The sequence below is a fragment of the Leptonychotes weddellii genome, chromosome 5 (assembly GCF_054177405.1).
Source record: "Leptonychotes weddellii isolate Sample4059 chromosome 5, ASM5417740v2, whole genome shotgun sequence".
Classification (NCBI taxonomy): domain Eukaryota; kingdom Metazoa; phylum Chordata; class Mammalia; order Carnivora; family Phocidae; genus Leptonychotes; species Leptonychotes weddellii.
In genome coordinates, this window is record NC_138373.1 from 27063796 (window position 1) to 27082325 (window position 18530).

At 48.4% G+C, this 18530-nt stretch overlaps 1 protein-coding gene and 1 pseudogene across 4 annotated transcripts in view; both read left to right on the plus strand.

Annotated features, from left to right (window-relative positions):
• Positions 1-937: 937 nt before the first annotated feature.
• On the plus strand, positions 938-1420 carry LOC102741699 (small integral membrane protein 13 pseudogene; annotated as a pseudogene).
• An 11260-nt stretch (positions 1421-12680) lies between these two features.
• ZC3H7A (zinc finger CCCH-type containing 7A) overlaps positions 12681-18530 on the plus strand; it is a 35610-nt gene continuing 29760 nt past the window's right edge. For 3 of the 4 annotated variants that reach the window (XM_081820010.1, XM_081820011.1, XM_081820012.1), the window contains exon 1: positions 12681-12827. The gene's annotated coding sequence lies outside the window, so the exon portion shown is untranslated. Of the gene's footprint in view, positions 12828-13797; positions 13889-18530 lie in introns of those variants that run through there. The other variant, XM_006739018.3, reaches the window with a different exon arrangement.

Below are 18530 nucleotides of genomic sequence, written 5' to 3' on the forward strand. Positions count from 1 at the left end.
CGGGGCGCCTGGGTGGCTCAGTCGGTTAAGCATGGGACTCTTGGTTTCCACTCAGGTTGTGATCTCAGGGTAGTGAGATCTGGAGCCCTGTGAGGGGCTCTCCTCAGGGCAGAGTCTGCTTGAGAGTCTCTCCTCCACCCTCTCCCTCCCCCTCTGTACCCCACCACCCCCTCCTGTGTTCTCTCTCTCTCTCAAATAAATAAATAAAATCTTAAAAAAAGAAAAATTCCATGCTCGACCGACTCAGCCACAACTGCTATATTCAGTTTTTTTCTGATTGGGAGCATTGTGAAATCCCCGTATCCCACTGTTTTTCAGATGAAAACACAGAAAACCCCTAAGAGAAGGAATGGAGTTTCAAAAAGGCAAATGGGACACTGTCTAGAGGAACCTCCCTTCTCAAAGTGTGGTCCACAGACTGGTAGTGATGACATGGCCTGAGAGTTTGTAAGAAGTACCAAACCTCCGGCCCTACCCCAGATCTATCGAATCAGATTCCCAAAAAGTTCAAAGGGCTGATGCTGCTGATACACGGTTCGCACTTTGAGCAGGACCAGAATCTAGAAGAGACCCCAGAAAATGGACAGAGCCATGGCAAAAATCAGCTGCCTCCAGTACCATAAAACCTTCCTGATTTGGAGCTCACAAAATTAGAATTATCATTTTTACCTGGATTGGATTAAGTATCACAAGCTGATAGTTTATGCAACCTGCGTAATTATACCCACAGAATAATGTCTGCACAGATATGTGTAGACATGGAAAACACAGAAATTGTATTAAATATGTATTATACATCAAACTTTGGTTCTGATCTTGCAACAACGACAAGAAAAGTTTAGTGATAATTCATTTTAGAAACTCAGACCAGGGCGCTCCCTACCCCCTGCCGCTCAGGTCACCCCTCCCCCCATGCCGACCGTCCTCCTCCCCCCAAGATGTGGCACAACGTTGGGCGGACCCTGCTGGTGTTCGTGGCCACGCTGCTGATCGTACCGCTGCTGACGGTGTGCGGTTGGTATTTTGTATGGCATCTTTTTTTATCGAAATGCAAGTTTCTGCAGGAATTGGTGGGAGACACAGGAGCTCAGGAGGGAGATCATGAGCCCTCAGGCTCTGAGACTGAAGAAGACACTTCGTCATCTTCACACGGGATCAGATCTTCTCGGCAAAGGAGGGCACCTGCTGATGAAGGCCACTGACCCTAAACCTAGTCCCATACTAGTGAACGACTGAAGGCAGTGGGGAGCCTCTGTCTTTAATGACCTGGCTTTGCAGTTTGGTAAAAGATCGAAGTACATTTTTACTTGGATGTTAAGTCCAGTTAAAAGAAAAAGATTTATATGTAAGCCATATGAAAATAAAGGGAATTAAAACCAAATCAGACCACTGCAGATTTCATCTTAAAGATAATCTTTTGCTCCACTAGCTTTCTATTTACATACTTAACTCTGGCTCCCGGGCTTATTTTCTTGCACTGGTGTGGATCTGGTAAACACGACAGGCTTGAAAAACCGTGTTTTATTAATTCTGTAATGTATGTTGTATTTTTGTTTTTGTTTTCACATTTTACCTTGTCCGAAATTGGGATGTGTCTCATGATTACTGTGAACCAGGAGAGGGTCATGATGTAATTATCCCAGCCTGTGCGGGTGGGAACTTATTAATGGCTTGTCGCAGCATCATCACTATATTGTTGGTACCAAACGCGTCAGGTGTAATTGGCATTTAAAGACGTCTTCAAAAAGATTGCACTATGATTCAGCATTGAAATGAACACTGATTGTGTACAAGGGAAAACATGGAAACAGAGCAGTGGGGCGAACGTTTGGGGTTAGGGAAGCAGATATCCGGTGCTGGAGGAGTGACTGCCATTCCATATTTTCTTGTAAAGCAACAACAAAATGTTTAAGGGGGCCTAAGAAAGGAAGATACCCACAGGTGGATGAAGCTGTACTACGTTTTGTTAGCGAGATGTGTGCGAAAGCATTGCCCGTCACACGCCAAGCAATGCGATCGAAGGCAGGGGAAATCGCCAAAACCCTGGGAATAGACGAAACAAAATCGAAGCGATGAGAGGCTGGTGTGACCGGTTCATGTGCTGAGCAGGGTTATCTTTAAGGCATCAGACATTGTTTTGCTCAGAACTTTCTGCTGACATTAAGCAGAAGACAGTGGTGGAGTACTCTTTCAAGAAACACCACATCCCCAGTGCGCTTGATGATCCCACGGGTGCTGTTAACGTGGACGAAAGCAGACATCCATGGCTGTGATTTGAGAAGTGATTCAGCAGAGCTGGACCCAGAATATGAGGTGATAGTTATAACCCAACCAGTTACTTCATACACTTTCAGGTATGCACAAGGTCGATGTGTTAAAACCTGCTTCACTCTAAAAAACCATTTATTTTTTTAATTTAATTTAATTTAATTTAATTTAATTTTTTTTAAGATATTTATTTATTTGAGAGAGAGAGAATGAGAGACAGAGAGCACGAGAGGGAAGAGGGCAGAGGGAGAAGCAGACCCCCTGCTGAGCAGGGAGCCCGATGTGGGACTCGATCCCGGGACTCCAGGATCATGACCTGAGCCGAAGGCAGTCGCCCAACCAACTGAGCCACCCAGGCGCCCCTAAAAAACCATTTCAATAAATATAAAATAAACATTCTATGCGATAAAAAAAAAAAAAACTCAGACCAAAGCATTTATAATAATGTTCTTTTTTTAAAAAAAGATTTTATTTATTTATTTGAGACAGAGAGAGAGAGAACGTGTGGAGTTGGTGGTGAGAGCCCTAGAAGGAGAGAGAGAAGCAGACCCCCCACTAAGCAGGGAGCCCGACGTGGGGCTCGATCCCAGGACCCTGAGATCATGACCCGAGCCGAAGGCAGACACTTAACGGACTGAGCCGTCCAGGAGTCCCAAAGCTGCTACTATTATTTTTTAATTGTGCTAAAAAGCACCTAGTTCAAAATTGGCCCCCCAGCACTGCTGCTTTTATTTGGCTTTCTTGAAGGATAGTTTGCTCCCTGGCTCTTCATATCCCGTTGTTTACTTTTCCTTCCCTGTTCTTCCATTTTGTTCCCTGGCCTTTTTTGATCTTATCAGTCTCTGCTTTATTTCCTCTGGGGTGCATCACTTCTCTCACGCTGACACCTCAATCAGTTAGGATACATTGTTACCTGACAATTGCTTGATTTTCACAACTCAGTATAGAATGCTACACACATTCTCTTTGACTTGCCTATCTTCTAAAAGCCTTCAGGCTACATAGGAATCCTTTGGGATGGCCTTTTACTTATTTAATTTTTAAAACATTTTTTTATTACTGAAGTAGAGTTGACATCAGGATGGCCTTTTATTTTATTGTTTCTTAAGATTTCATTTATTTATTTGACAGAGAGAGAGAGAGAGCACAAGCAGGGGGAGCGGCTGGCAGAAGGAGAGGGAGAAGCAGACTGAGCCAAGGCAGATGCTTAACCGACTGAACCACCCAGACGCCCCCGGGGATGGCCTTTTAAATTCCCCTTAGAATCTGTTGCAGACTAGTGGTCAAGGAGCACGCATTCACAACCAACTTCTTTTCATCCACCAGCAGCATCTGGTCTGCTATACTGTGGATTAATTTCTTACTAGCAAATGGGTTTTTTTTTTTAGAAAGTTTTTTTGAGGGGGAGGGGCAGAAGGAGAGGGAGAGAGGATCTTTTTTTTTTAAAGATTTTATTTATTTATTTGAGAGAGAGAATGAGAGAGAGAGAGCACAAGAGGGGGGAGGGTCAGAGGGAGAAGCAGACTCCCCGCTGAGCAGGGAGCCTGATGCCGGGCTCAATCTCAGGACCCTGGGATCATGACCTGAGCCGAAGGCAGACGCTCAATGACTGAGCCACCCAGGCACCCCGAGAGAGAGAGGATTTTAAGCAGGCTCCACACCCAGCCTGGAGCCTGACCTGGGGCTCAATCTCAAAACCCCGAGATCATGATCTGAGCTGACATCAAGAATCGTCGGTGGCTTAACTGAATGAGCCCCCCAGGCGCCCCTAGAGAGTATTTATATGGTAGTGGAAAACGTTTTTCCGTAAATAGATACACATCAATAAGTACTAATGTAGTCAACAAAATATTTATTGAACATCATGTTCCTGTCACAATGGGGGGCAATGTTGAAGAAGAAAAAAGATAAAACCCTTGTCTTCGTTGACTTACAGTCTAGTGAGGAAGAGAAACAGGAATCAAATAATATATGAACAAATGTAACCTTGCACTTGTGTCCAGGGCCAAGAGGGAAGTACGTGATACACTGAAGACCTCCACTGGCCGACTTGACCTACTCAGTAAAGTTAGGGACACTTCCCTAAGAAAGTGTCACATGGAGAAGCCATGAGTTGGGTTTGTGACGTGTTATGTTGGAAATGCTCCTGAGGTAGCCAAGAAGAGATGCTACGCAGGCAGGTGAACGTAGGGGGTTCAATAGGCTGGTCTGGGCCAGAGATACACATGCGAGAGTATCGGAGTATAGATGACAGAAGTGGGATGTTAAAGATTGCCTGGGAGGGCAGAGCATTGGAACAGGAGAGGACACACAACAGTGATTTTCTTTTCCGACAAATAGAGTCACCATTTTGGATGTCCATGTGTTTGATCCATAACCTTCTTCAGGTACAAGCACTTTTCCTTGGAGGAGCCATCCTTCCCTTTCTTGCTGAGGTCAACACCCCTCCCCAGCTCCAGGAGTGGCAAGGACCTAATTGATGCCCCAGTCATATAACATGATTGTATACAACACATTGTAGACCACATCCTTGGCCTCAGTGATTGATTCCGGATGGTCATATGACCCAGTTCTGGCCAATGAGAGTCAGGCTGGAATATTTGTTTTTCTAAGAGCCGATCTTCATGGGGTTGCTGAAAAGATGTCCCATAAGTCTGGACCTGCTGGCAGCTCTCCGGCCTCCCAGAGGGAGGGCCTGCTTAAGAATGCAAAGCAGAGGGGTGCCTGGGTGGCTCAGTTGGTTAAGCGACTGTCTTCGGCTCAGGTCATGATCTTGGAGTCCAGGGATCGAGTCCCACATAGGGCTCCCTGCTCAGCGGGGAGTCTGCTTCTCCCTCTGACCCTCCCCCATCTCGTGCTCTCTCTCTCTCATTCTCTCTCTCAAATAAATAAATAAAATCTTAAAAAAAAAAAGAATGCAAAGCAGAGTCAGCAGATGGATAAAGACTGGGTTCTGATGACATCGGAGTCAATGTCTTGTGCATGATTAAGTTCCACGAGCTCATACATTTGCTTTCTGCTTTCACCTAGTTTAAGTAGGGTTCACTACTTACAGATCACTTGCAACTAAAAAATTCTTGACATAACCCACCAACACCTTTAAAGAGAATACCAGTAAAGTGCTTAGAAGGAACTAGTCCCCAAAAGGGTATCTGAATCACTAAGAAGTAGGTTGCCCCTGGCTACTGGGACTTCATTGCTAGATTTTTATGCCTTCCTATTAAAAAAAAAAAAAGTGTGCCAAACCACTGTAATGTGAATAATCTAGTGGACTCGAAACCAAGTCCCCTGATCAAAGGTGAAGAAAAGCAACATAGACCTTGCTGTTAATATAGACCAGGTGGGGAAAATAAGCATTTGAAGTGAATGCTGTTACAAAGCCACACTGTACCCAAGAATGTCTAAAACCTAGGTAGATAGGTTTATTCTAGAAAAGAAGCAGCAGAGGGCGCCTGGGTGGCTCAGTCGTTAAGCGTCTGCCTTCGGCTCAGGTCATGATCCCAGGGTCCTGGAATCGAGTCCCACATCGGGCTCCCTGCTCGGCGGGAGGCCTGCTTCTCCCTCTCCCACTCCCCCTGCTTGTGTTCCTGCTCTCGCTATCTCTCTCTCTGTCAAATAAATAAATAAAATCTTTAAAAAAAAAAGAAAAGCAGCAGATTTAAGTCTGTTTTGTAACACATTTGTGTGTAATGCATAAAATTTTTGAATTTTTTTTCTTCCAAAAGACAACATATACATACACACACGGATACTTGGTTCCCTGTGCTAATATGCACCTGAGGCAGCGCCCGTTCCCAAAACATCTTTTTTTTTTTAATTTATTTGATAGAGAGAGACATAGCAAGAGAAGGAACACAAGCAGGGGGAGTGGGAGAGGGAGAAGCAGGCCTCCCACTGAGCAGGGAGCCCGATGCGGGGTTCGATCCCAGGACCCTGGGATCATGACCTGAGCTGAAGGCAGATGCTTAACGACTGAGTCACCCAGGCGCCCCCCAAAATATCTCTTCTAATGAAGACACATGCTTTAAAAATCATGTTGATGGATGTTGAATATTAGGGAACAGAGTGGGCCCAAGTGTTTTTTTTTTTTAATTAATATTTAAAAATTTACAGCACAACCCGATTATCATGATTTAGATTTAGAATGTGTTCACATTTATTCCTTTTGGCAAATGTCTTTTAAATACGGTGATTTAAATTTTGCTATAAATCAATGTACAGCAGCAGAGGTAAGTTTGTGCTAAGTGCATTTCATAACAACCTCACAGAAGGGAAAAATGGCTTTGGACATATTTTTGGAAACATTTGTGTGTGTTTACTCAAGGGGGCACTTGTGCACTCTTTATATTTATGGTTTCTGCGAATTTCTTAATAAGCCTTGGCACCCTGCCCAGGGATATAAATGACTGAGTAAAATTTATGATCCTTGAGTATGATAAAAAAAAAAAGTCAGCACTCTCTTGTCGATTAGTTGGATTAAAGGAGACTGACAGAGGTTTCCTTGAATTGAGACAGGAAGTATCTTTTCAACTGCAATGTTGGTGGTGAGTTACCATCTGATGTCACGTTAATTCTCCTCATTTATACACATCCCACAGTCTCACATCTTAAAAGACCAAGATCTTGGCCCCGGCATTCCAACAGATCAAGTTCCTTTAATCTGTGTTTTTGCTTCCTCACAGGGGTCCTGCTGCTACTTCCGGGCTCTCCATTTCCCAAACCCACATCTTGGAGGATCTTCAAACAGCTTTTTTAATTCTAAGGATCTTGAGTGTAGGCACCGTGGCTGGTCGATTTGGCAATCCAGCAAACTGCCCTGAACATAGTTGGCACTTGTATTTGTTGAAAAGATGCGGGAAGCTCCCTGGATTCTATCCATGGTCCCAGAATGACCAGTCCAAGTGGCCTGAGTTCCAGAGGCTGGAGGCAGTAGAAAGAATGGGCAGGATTAACTCCCTAATCGGAAAGTGGGGGGAGGAAAAATCAGCTGGGAATAGGTATTGAGGGAAGACAGAACACATGGAAAAGGGATCCTGTATTCCCAACTCTGGGGCAAAAAAAAAAAAAAAAAAAAAAGAGTAGGGGAAAGTAGGGACCCTTCCTGAGTCCAGGAAGGGAGCACTCCTGATTTATGCTTCTCTGTTCTGAGAAACTACTAGGAATTGAATGCTTTTTTCTGGTAAACGTGTTGTTTCCCCAAATACAAGCAGGAAACTGTGGTACACTATGACATTAAACTCAGTATCAAATCCAAAAGGAAAAGAAGTCCTTCAGAAGCAAAGATCTGTTTTCCTGTCTGTGTGCAGAGTATCGTTCAGGAGAGCACCTAAAAATTACTGGAAAAAAAATACAAAGTCTGTCTTATTATTCTCCATATTATTTATGTATCTGCTTTTTTTCCCCCTGAATAATTAGTGCTCTCTTGCTTTATCTAATGTTTAGTAGCTTGCTTGCAGTTAGGTACACATTAAACTTGATGTCCAGGCAACCAGCCTACGGGAAATAAAGGAATCCAGTTGATATTTTTTTGTAACTTTCTTACACTTCAGCATTTCATTAAAGCTTCATTTTGGGGGGTGCCTGAGTGGCTCAGTGGGTTAAGTGTCTGCCTTTGGCTCAGGTCATGATCCCGGGGTCCTGGGATCGAGCCCCACATCAGGCTCCCTGCTCTGCGGGAAGCCTGTTTCTCCCTCTCCCTCTGCTGCTCCCCCTGCTTGTGCACTCTCTGTGTATCTCTCTGTCAAATAAATAAAAAATAAAAAAATCTTTAAAAAAAAAAAGAGTTTCATTTGGAAGAAGAACAGCCCAGGATCATGGGAACTGTTCAATTCACTTGAATATTCAAGAAGGAATGTGATATTAACTGTTTTATGCTGCACATTTAGGTTCTGGCACAGAATTCCATATGATTCACTGACACATGTCAAAGCATGGGCTTGTACAATTATCACGTGGTCACTTGGCAAACATTTAGCGCCTGTCTTTCATGTCTGAGTGCTATAAAATTTTCCTTTCCTTTTTTTTTTTTTTAAAGATTTTATTTATTTATTTGACAGAGAAAGACACAGCAAGAGAGGGAACACAAGCAGGAGGAGTGGGAGAGGGAGAAGCAGGCTTCCCGCGGAGCAGGGAGCCCGATGCGGGGCTCGATCCCAGGACTCTGGGATCATGACCTGAGCCGAAGGCAGACGCTTTAACGACTGAGCCACCCAGGCGCCCCTAAAATTTTCCTTTTCTGATACAGGTATGTAATGTCAGCAAACAGATCATTTTCATTATTCTTTATTTGATGTTGTCCCTCTGGCCAGTCCACTGCCTTATACAGTGATAATGGTCCCAAGATTGAGGCTCCATTTTTTAAGCCAGGGAGTCTCAAGCACTTTTTTGCTTCAGTGCCCCTAAGAGATATATCACCCTTCCATCGCGTCCCATGGGAACAGTTTCTGCAACGGTGGACCAGGGAATATGCCCCAGTGTCTGGGGGGTGGAGTGCCTTGCAAGTACCCCTTCCGATCCCAAAGATGATGCTGGAAAGCTCACTCTGTTCATTAGTCACTCCTCTAGGGAAAGGTAAGCGCCAGCACAACTGAACACACTCCGGGTACCAGGTGCTTTATGTACGTATGTGTTCTTCGATCCTCACCGTGCCTCATTGTTAGCCACATTCCAAGGTGATCAAGGCAAGCCTCTGAGATGTTAAGGGACTGGCCTAGGGCTCACCCAGATGGGTAGGGAGCAAGTTGGGAATTAGCCTAAGTTTCCCGGACTCCAAAGTCCCTCTCCTTTCACCATCACACTACCTCCTAACAGCTACTTCTAGCTCAGGTGTTCACGTCTTAGTCCCTTTGGCTGCTCTAAAAGGGTATCATAGACTGAGGGGCTTAAACAACATTGATTTCTCACAGTTCTGGAGGCTGGGAAGTCCAAGATCAAGGCGCCAGCAGGTCTGGTGTCTGGCGAGACCTGCTTCCTGGTACGCAGATGGCAGCCTTCTCGTTGTGTCTTCACGTGGTGGAGAGAGAAATCATCTCTCTGGGACCTCTTTCATGAGGGCACCAATCCCATTCAGAAGGGCTCTGCTCTCACCACTGAATCACCTCCCAGAGGCCCCACCTCCTGATACCATCACATTGGGAATTTTGACAGAGGAATTCAGGGGGACACATTCATTCCATAACATTCACCTTATATTTATTTAAGATTTTATTTGACACAGAGAGACGGATCACAAGTAGGCAGAGCGGGAGGGAGAGGGAGAAGCAGGCTCCCTGCTGAGCGAGGAGCCCTTCGCAGGTCTCGATCCCAGGACCCTGGGATCACAACCTGAGCCGAAGGCAGATGTTTAACCGACTGAGCCACCCAGGCGCACCCACCTTATATTCATTTGGAGGAGCTTGAGTGAATGTGGTATTTATCACTATATAGAACATTTTTTCCCACTTTGGAGGGAACTTAGGATGTGAATACATTAAAAAAAAAAACCACTCAAAAAAAAAAAAACTCCCCACTCTTGTTATGTCTGCAGGCCAGATTTAGCAGAGAATCTTTGAGAACTTATACATAAAACAGAACCAACACCGCCATCATTGCTTAGGTGTGGGAGCTGCTGCCCAGAGACCCCCCTGGCCCAGGGAGCAATACCTCCCACGTCTCCAGATGAGTGTTGGAGATGAGAGTCCTTCACTAGGGTATCTAATTTAGTGCTCCGCTGAAAGGAAAACCAAGGTGACCAGAAATAGTCTTATATACTGACTCTTCATACAGTTGAGAAATAACAGGTGGGACAACATGCAGAGTATAGTATCCAAGGTAAGAAAGAAGACTGAAATCACTAGTAGAACATACCTTAGGAAAAATGAACACACGTAAGAAAAATGGCTTCTCTTTAGAATTCAAACTGGTCACAGGATGAAGTCTAATGGGGGAGAGCATTCTGGATTATCTGGATGGGTTCCATGTAATCACAAGGGTATTTATAAGAAGAAAGGAGAGCCAGAGAAGATGTAACAGAAGCAGATTCAGAGCCATGCATGGAGCTAGGGGAAGGTGCCATGAGCCACGGAATTCGGGCGGCTTCTAGAAGCTGGGGACAGCAAGAGAGCAGATTGTCTCTTGGAGCCTCCTGAAGGAACCAGCTTTGCCAACACCTTGACTTTAGCTCAGCGAGACCCATTTCAGACTCCAGACCTCCAGAACTATCAGATAATATATATGTGTTGTTTTAAGCCATGGAGTTTGTGGTGATCTGTTATAACAGCCACAGGAAACTAATACAGTCCCACTGAGTTTTTCCTTGTACGGACAGGATAGCACAGCTTCCTGAGGCTTTACGACGCCCTTCAGGGCCTGGCCTTTGCTCATCTCATCTCCCTGGTACCCCACCCAGCACTCTGGGGTTTGGCCACCCTGGCCTTTCAGGATCTTCTGCCTTAAATTTTCCTTTTCTCTCCATGCAGCCCTGCAGTCAGTTACCTCTTATACATCCTACAGATCTTGGCTCCAAGGTTCCTGCGGACATCCATTCAAGAAGCGTTTATGCAGTGCTAGTCACTCTTCTAGGGGCTGCAAGGGACAACAAAACAGGAAGGGTCTCTGCTGTCCTAGTGGGGTGGAGATAGACTGTAAGTAAGTAGCCAAACGATTCAACAAGGTCATTCCAGATAGTGAGGACTGCTGTAAGGACCAGGTTGACACCGTGTTCATGAGTGGTGTTCAATGGGCTTCAGGGTAAGGCTCTCTGAGAGCAGCCTCCTTCCTTGGAGGGGTCTTCCCTGAAGCCACAGCCCCTAGAGCTCTCCCTCAATGTTTCTGTCACCGTGCTTACGTGGTGTTATAGACCGAATTGTGTCCCTTTCAAATCCAAATGTGGAAGCCCTAACCCACAAGGCCTTCACTGTAATTAAGGTTAAAAGAGGTCACAAGAGTGAGCCCTAAACCAATAGGAGTGAGCCCTAAACCAATCGCAGGGGTCATCCTTATAAGACGAGAAAAAGACACCAGGGATGTGTGTGCACAGAGAAAAAGCGAAACGAGTACATTGTGAGAAGGTAGACACCTGCAAGCCAAGGTGAGAGTTCTCACCAGAGACAACCATACCATCACCTTTCTCTTGTATGTCCAGCCTCCATAACTGCGAGAAAATTCTTGTTTTAAGTCGCCAGGTCTGTGGCATTTTGTTACGATAGCCCGTGCAGACCAATACAGCTGATTTGTAAATCTTCATCCCCTTGACCACTGTGAGAGCCACCTTACGAGTCTCCCTACTCCTCATCCTGTCTCTCCTATGACCTAGGGTCTGCACAGTAGCCCAAGAGAACTGTCCAGAATGTAAGTTTATGGCACTCCCAATTCAGATCTGCCGAAGGACTCCCATGCCACATAGAACAAACTCCAAATTCCAAATCATGGCCCCGCTCTTCTTTCGGACCTTTCTCCCCTTATACACACTAACTCTATAGACCCTTCCTGCTCCCCAGACACCAAGCTCCAGCGTCAGGGCCTTTGCACTTGTTCTTCCTCCGCCTGGGGCACACTCCCCATCTGTGCGTGGCTGTCACCTTCTGAGGCCTCTCCTAGTGACTCATCCCCTACCTTCAGTGTAGCCCTCCATTTCGGTCATGTCACCTGGCTTCGGTGTCCTGAATGGTCTGTGTCCCTGTTGTTCCACACCTCGCTCCTCTTCCCAACCCCAGCTGGTGACTCTGCCTTGCCCACTGATGAGCCCCAGAGCACAGGGCCAGGCCTGGCCCACAAGGGCACCTGGCTGTTGAAAGTACGGTGGGTGACGTGGCATTGAGCTGGCACCTGCAGGACAGGGAGCCAGGCCCCCGCGGAGCCAGCGCAGCGAACTAGGCCGAGGCGGGCCTTGCATCCCGGCGCTGCTCTGAGCGCCCGAGCCCCTTCCGTCTGGATTCCAGACCGGGGACAATATGGTGGCTCCGGGGCTCCCGAGTTCCCCCTCGCAGAGTGGGAAGCACCGGATGAGGGTCGGCCAAGTAAAGAGTCTCTCGGGGAGGCTGCCTGAAACCCGAAAGTGGGTCAGTTCCCGGTCGGACGCCGTTCTAACTCCCCCCCTCCTCCGCTCCCGGGCCGCCGCCCGCGGGGAGCACACGCGGCGCCCGGAAATCTGAACCGTGCGTCAACCAGCAGTCGGTGGTCGGGCCGCGCGGGCCCGTCGCCGGGGCCGACACCGCGCGCCCGCCCCCCGGAGACGCCCGCAGCCCGCACGGCGGAGGGGGGGGTCGCGCCGCCCGGGGCCCCCCGCCGACCGGTCCGACCCGGCCCGGCCCGACGTGGCGCCGCCGCCCCCCGCAACGACACTCGCGGGCGCAGCCAATGGCGGCGTCTCCCGGGCGCCGGGCGCGGCCTCCCGCCGCCAGAGGGCGCCGCACGGGCGCAGCGCAGCCGCCGCCGCCGCCGCTGCCGCCGCCGGTCGCGGAGGGAAGCAGCGAGCGAGCTAGCGCCCCGGCCCCCGCCGTCGCCGTCGCCTCCGTCGCCGCCGCCGCCCGCTCCCCTGCGCGCCGTTGTGCGCCCGCCGGCCGGCGCGGCCGTCCCCGCAGGTAGGTGGGCGCCGCCGGGCCCCCGCGCGTCCCCGGCCCGGCCCGCGCCGCCGCCCCTCCCCCGCCCGGCGCCCCCGCCCGGCGCGCGCCCGCCGCCGCCTCGTGCTCGCGCGCGGCCGTTAACGGACGCCGGGCGGGGGAGGGGCGGCGGCGCGGAGGGGCCGGGGCGGCTGAGGTGGGGGCGGGTCGCGGCCCCCCGGCGGGGGAAGGTCGGGGCGTGCGTCGCGGACCGGGCCCGGCAGCTCGGGGCGGACGCAGGCGGGCGGGGTCCCCGGGGCCCCCTCCTCTCCCCTCCCCTCCCTCTTCCCTGCCCTCCGGCGGCGGGGCGCCCCCCGGGGCGCCTCTGCGGGAAGCGGGGCGCCGAGGGCCGCCGCTCCCAGCCGTCCACGCCTGCATGCGTTCCCGGGGCACGGCACCTCCTCTCTGCTTACTTAACCCCCCTTCCCTCCCCCCCCCCGTTTATTTTTTCCATCGTTTGTGTCTGTTTGGTGACCCGGGTCCCCTAATCCAGTGTCTTGGGTTTGGGGGCGAGAGGGATGCGCGTCGAGTGCGGGGCTCATTTATTTCGGGTTAACCACCCCCCCGCCCGCATTTCTTTTGCGCGGGGCGCCCAGCTAGGACGCGCGGCGGATGGTTTCCTGTCTTTATTGGGGATGCGGAGACTGCCGGGTTTTAGGTTTCTTTCCCCACCCTTGAGGAATGGAGACCTGTCAGTTCTCATTAGCGCGAAGGCACGGTCGGGGATGGTCATCGCAGGGGTGTGGTCAAGCCGGGAAGCGCCGGCGGGGCCCGAGAGCTTGCGCCTGCGCCCGGGTTGGGGAACTCATCAGCGCTCGGGTATTTTTCCCGTCCCCCCCCCCTCCCCGCCCCCAGTGCTTAGAGATCAAAGAAGGTACCTGTGCTAGGTACCGAGAGAGCGGGGATCTGCTTACATTAGACCTGCGCCGCCCGGGAAGGGGGCCGCCCGCTGGCCGCACGGGACTGTTGAGCGCTTGGTATGTGGCTGGACCCAGCTGAGATGTGCTCCGGCTGAAAAAGACATATCTGATTTTAAACACTAGGTATGGAAAGGGGGGGGAGGGGAACAGTAAAAGATCTCGTAATTTTTTTGTGTTTAAATAGTACATGTTAAGATGAGAATATTTTGAACCTAATCGGGTCAACCAAAATAAACCGTTAACATTATTTACACCGGTATCTTTTTACTTTTGTTGAACGTGGCAACTTGGACGTTTGAAATTACATTTGTGGCTCGCCTTATATTTCTATTGGACAGTGCTCCAATAGAGCATCTGAATGGGGGCAGGGCGGCTGGGAGCCTGTGCCGTCTGCTTATCTTTTCCTGCTTCCTTGATGGCATGTGGCCTCCTGTCCCCTAAGCTCTCAAGAAGCCCCTGCCTCTTGCTTCTCACTCTGAGCTGAACTGAACTGTTAAGCTGATTGCAAATGAGGATCTTGTCCTCATTTGCAGAATAATGCAAGTTAATAGACCAAATTTTCTTTGTTGAAAAATTTTCTCTCTGCTGTGTATTGGAGTCTGGAAATAGTTGTGTTAGGTTAGAATCAGAATCAGATCGTGAATTATTGAGGATGAGTATTTCCAGTATTCTTGTGTGGGTTCTGTAAAGAGCATGTTAATTTTCAGGCCCTCTGCCACCAAAATGAACTGGAAAGCTCATGCCTTCCTCTGAGTTACTGTGACTTTTGCTTGGGGGCTCATCCTCTGTCTCATAACAAAGTATCCAGGAGAAGAGTCATTGTTTCAAGAAAGTGGTAGAACATCTGTGATGTTTCTCTGTCTGGGTTTTGTAGTCTCTGAGGGTTGCAATGTAGCCAGACATTTTTGTAAGTGTTACAGAGTGAGCTAACTGTTGCAAGCCAGGGTTGACAGTAATGTTACTTTAACTACTTTCTGTTTGTTTGTTTATGCCGTAACAGGGAGGAGGCTTGAGTCTGAAGGTAGAATTTAATCCAGACTGGTAACTGTAATTTTTCACTAGCAATATAGGAATACCTTTTTAGGAAAAATACAAACACTGTGCCATATACCCTGCCCACTTTCTCTTTTCCTGTGTCTGTCTTGTAAGACTGTTTAGTATTCAGTCCTTGTGTCTAAACACATTATGTTATGGGTGGAACGTATTTCCAGATGCAGATTTTCCCTGGACTGTTATCCTAACTCTGTGCGTCTGCTGTATTCCCGTGGAAACCCTCTGCTCTAAGTTTCTTTCTTTCTTTTTTTTTTTTTTTTTAAATATTTTATTTATTTATTTGACAGAGAGAGACACAGCGAGAGAGGGAACACAGGCAGGGGGAGTGGGAGAGGGAGAAGCAGGCTTCCCGCCGAGCAGGGAGCCCGATGCGGGGCTCGATCCCAGGACCCTGGGATCATGACCTGAGCCGAAGGCAGACGCTTAACGACTGAGCCACCCAGGCGCCCCTCTAAGTTTCTTTAAATGATGTTCCTTGAGCATGTCCCTGTGTGTGTGTGTGCAGAGGTGTTTATTCTGTTCCCCTGGAGTGGCTTTAAAATGCCTACCTGTCTGCCGGCGCTGTGTTTGTCTTTCAGAGCGCAGCCCAGGGCTGACTTAGACTACTCGCCTTCCTCCTGGCATCACTGCCACTTACAGTGCAGAATAGCATGGTGGATAAGAATTCTTGCTTGGAGCCAGGCTGTCTGGCTCTGAAATCTAGCTCTGCCACTTCCCTAGCTGTGATCCCGGATTGCTTGCGTCACTTCTCTATGTAAAAGTTTCCTCATGGTACCTACCTCTTGAGACTGTTAGGAGGATTGAATGATTTAATACATGCACAGCGCTTAGAATGATGCTTGGCATCCAGTAAGGGTGCTAAGTGTTAGCTATTGTTCTGTGTATACACTATGTGGCAATTACGTATCACTTACCGTGGTGTCTTCTGTTAATGGGAGCTAGTTTCTAAAGTTACCTTGTGAGGCTAAAATGCCACAGATATGAATACAGTGTCCAGCTACTAGCATTGCACATTGTACCAGACTCCAGTATAATCAGTTTCACCGCACAGGCACTGAGTAAATAAGGAATTATAGTGAAGATCCAAGGCACCTTTCCGCCTTACCTAGAACTTTAGAGTGAGTAACATTTAAAATCAGCTGATGGGAGAAAGATGAGTTGATGAGGATATTCCAGCTTATAAAATTGTAGATAATTTAATGAAGTTTATATTAGTTGAGTTTCGAAGCTCTCCCATTCCAGTTCCCTTTCATTTAGGGAGAGGTGTGTCTGCTGTACTTCTTCCTTGTTGGCGATGAAGGAAACCCATCATTGAGCTCCTTCAGGGGTCACTTATGGTCTTTCTCTCTGTCACTGTCTCTAGATCCCCACCATGTTGATTTACTCCCCACCTTGTTCCCCTGAGGGTTGGAGGCGGAGCCCACCACAGCCAGCTCTGCCTGCCTGGTCATTTCCTCCCTGGGACCCTACGTTGTCACGCCTGCCCTTTCATGTTAGGTGTTAACTCTTGGGCCTCTGAACTTTGTGTGAAGCATTCTCTTTATGCTTGGCCACTTCATTCGTTCTTGCATTCAAGTATGTATTGACCTGGATCCAGATATTGGGAGACAATCAGGACTAAGAAAGACAAGGCAGCTCTGGGAGTAAATAGCACAACAATTCAGGGGATAAGGGAAGGCCTCTAAAGGTGATATTTAAGCCAGGACCCCAGGGGGGAGAGGAACTCGCTCTGTGCAGTTCTGGAAAGTGTGTTTGGGGTGGAGGGACAAGCAAGCACAATGTCCCAGAGACATGGAGCCCTTGACTCATTCTGCAAACCCACAGAATGCCACTGTGATGGGAGCTGAATGTGTGAGTGCATGAGGGCGGCGGGAAAAGAGGTTGGGAGGATCCTCCTGGATCTGATAGGTCATGGTAAGGACTCTGGATTTTATTCTAAGGGCCTGGGGAAGCCACTGAGGGATTTAAAGCAGGGCTGTAACAACTGATTTGTGTGTTTAAAAGAGCATTCCTTTTAGTTTAGTGTGGGAAGTGGAGGGGGGAGGGGACAGCGGAGAAGACTGGGAGCTTAGAGCCCAGGCAGGGAAAGGAGGATATTGCAACATCCATGTGAGATGGTGTGATCTGTGATCTGGCTGGGGGTGGCGGAGGAAGCCTGGGAAGTGGTCAGATTTGGGGGGCCCTGCACATACTCTACAGTGTCACTTGGGGGATTTGTCAGGGGGCTGATGGAAGTGGGATGGGAGAGAAAGGAGAGGGTGGTGCCAGGGTTCTGGTTTGAGCAAGTGGTGAGAAGGTGGTTTCATTACTGAAAAGGTAGGATTGTGCAAAGGGTTAGGATTGGTGGGAAGGCCTAGGATTGGGACCATTCAAGTCAGAAGTGCTGAATAAATATCACAGACAGCCCAGAACTTCATATATGTTATGGCCTTACGCATATCAGCGTAGAAGTGGATGGTCATTGGGGCGCCTGGGTGGCTCAGTCATTAAGCGTCTGCCCTCGGCTCAGGTCGTGTTCCCAGGGTCCTGGGATCAAGTCCTGCATCGGGCTCCCTGCTCAAGTGGGAAGCCTGCTTCTCCCTCTCCCCCTGCTTGTGTTCCCTCTCTCGCTGTGTCTCTCTCTGTCAAATAAAATCTTAAAAAAAAAAGTAGATGGTCATCTTATAAATGCTGCTTGTACAATGGGTAGCTGTTTGGAAGGGAAATAAACGTATCCCTGCATCACTTCTTACAGTCAATTGGTGGGTCACGTTAAAAAAAAAATTTTTTTTTAATGAAACAAGAGTATTCAGGGAAAACATGAAGAATTATTTTATAATTTCAAAGTGGCGAAGGTATATGTGAGTGTGGCCGAATCCAGGCACCATGAAAGAAAATATTGATAAATTCAGCCACTTAGAGATAAAAACTTGTGTCAAAAAGTGTAAGAAACCAGACCGAAAGTCAAAGGATTGACATCAAAGTGGGAAGAACAAAAACAGCACCACAAAAGACTACTTCCCTCTCTACGTAAAGAGCTTTCCTGAATGAGAAAAGCTCAATCTGGAAGGAAAATGAGCAGAAGATCCAAGCACACAGTTTATGGGGAAGGAAGTACAAGTGACTCTTAAATTTCAAGAGCTGAGCAGCCTCACTAGTGATAGAAGGGCTGAGACAAAACCTCATCACATTGTCACACCACTGTCACCCATTTCTCACCTCCCGGTTGGCAGGAGTGAAGCACTGGATGATTGGTCGGTGAAGTGGCGAAATTGGGGCCAAACGCATACACCCTTTAGCCTATAGAACTTGTCGAAGATACACACATATGAGATGTCCTGGGTACCTGGTGAACTTTAGAGACTGGAAACAACCCAGATGTGCAACAGAAGTTACAGTACAACTGTATCACGGAACACGGGTTAAGGCGGCTTTTCCTGCGCCCTGGTAGGGAGTGACCTTTGAGGTTAGGTACGGAGAGACAAAAGCAAGTGCAGAACACATCAGGAGCCCCAGTTTGTATAAAAAATAACAGACGGGGCGCCTGGGTGGCTCAGATGGTTAAGCGTCTGCCTTCGGCTCAGGTCATGATCCCAGGCTCCTGGGATCGAGTCCCGCATCGGGCTCTCTGCTCTTTGGGAGCCTGCTTCTCCCTCTGCCTCTCTCTCTCTCTCTCTCTCTGTCTCTCATGAATAAATAAATAAAATCTTTGAAAAAAAAAAATAACAGACGC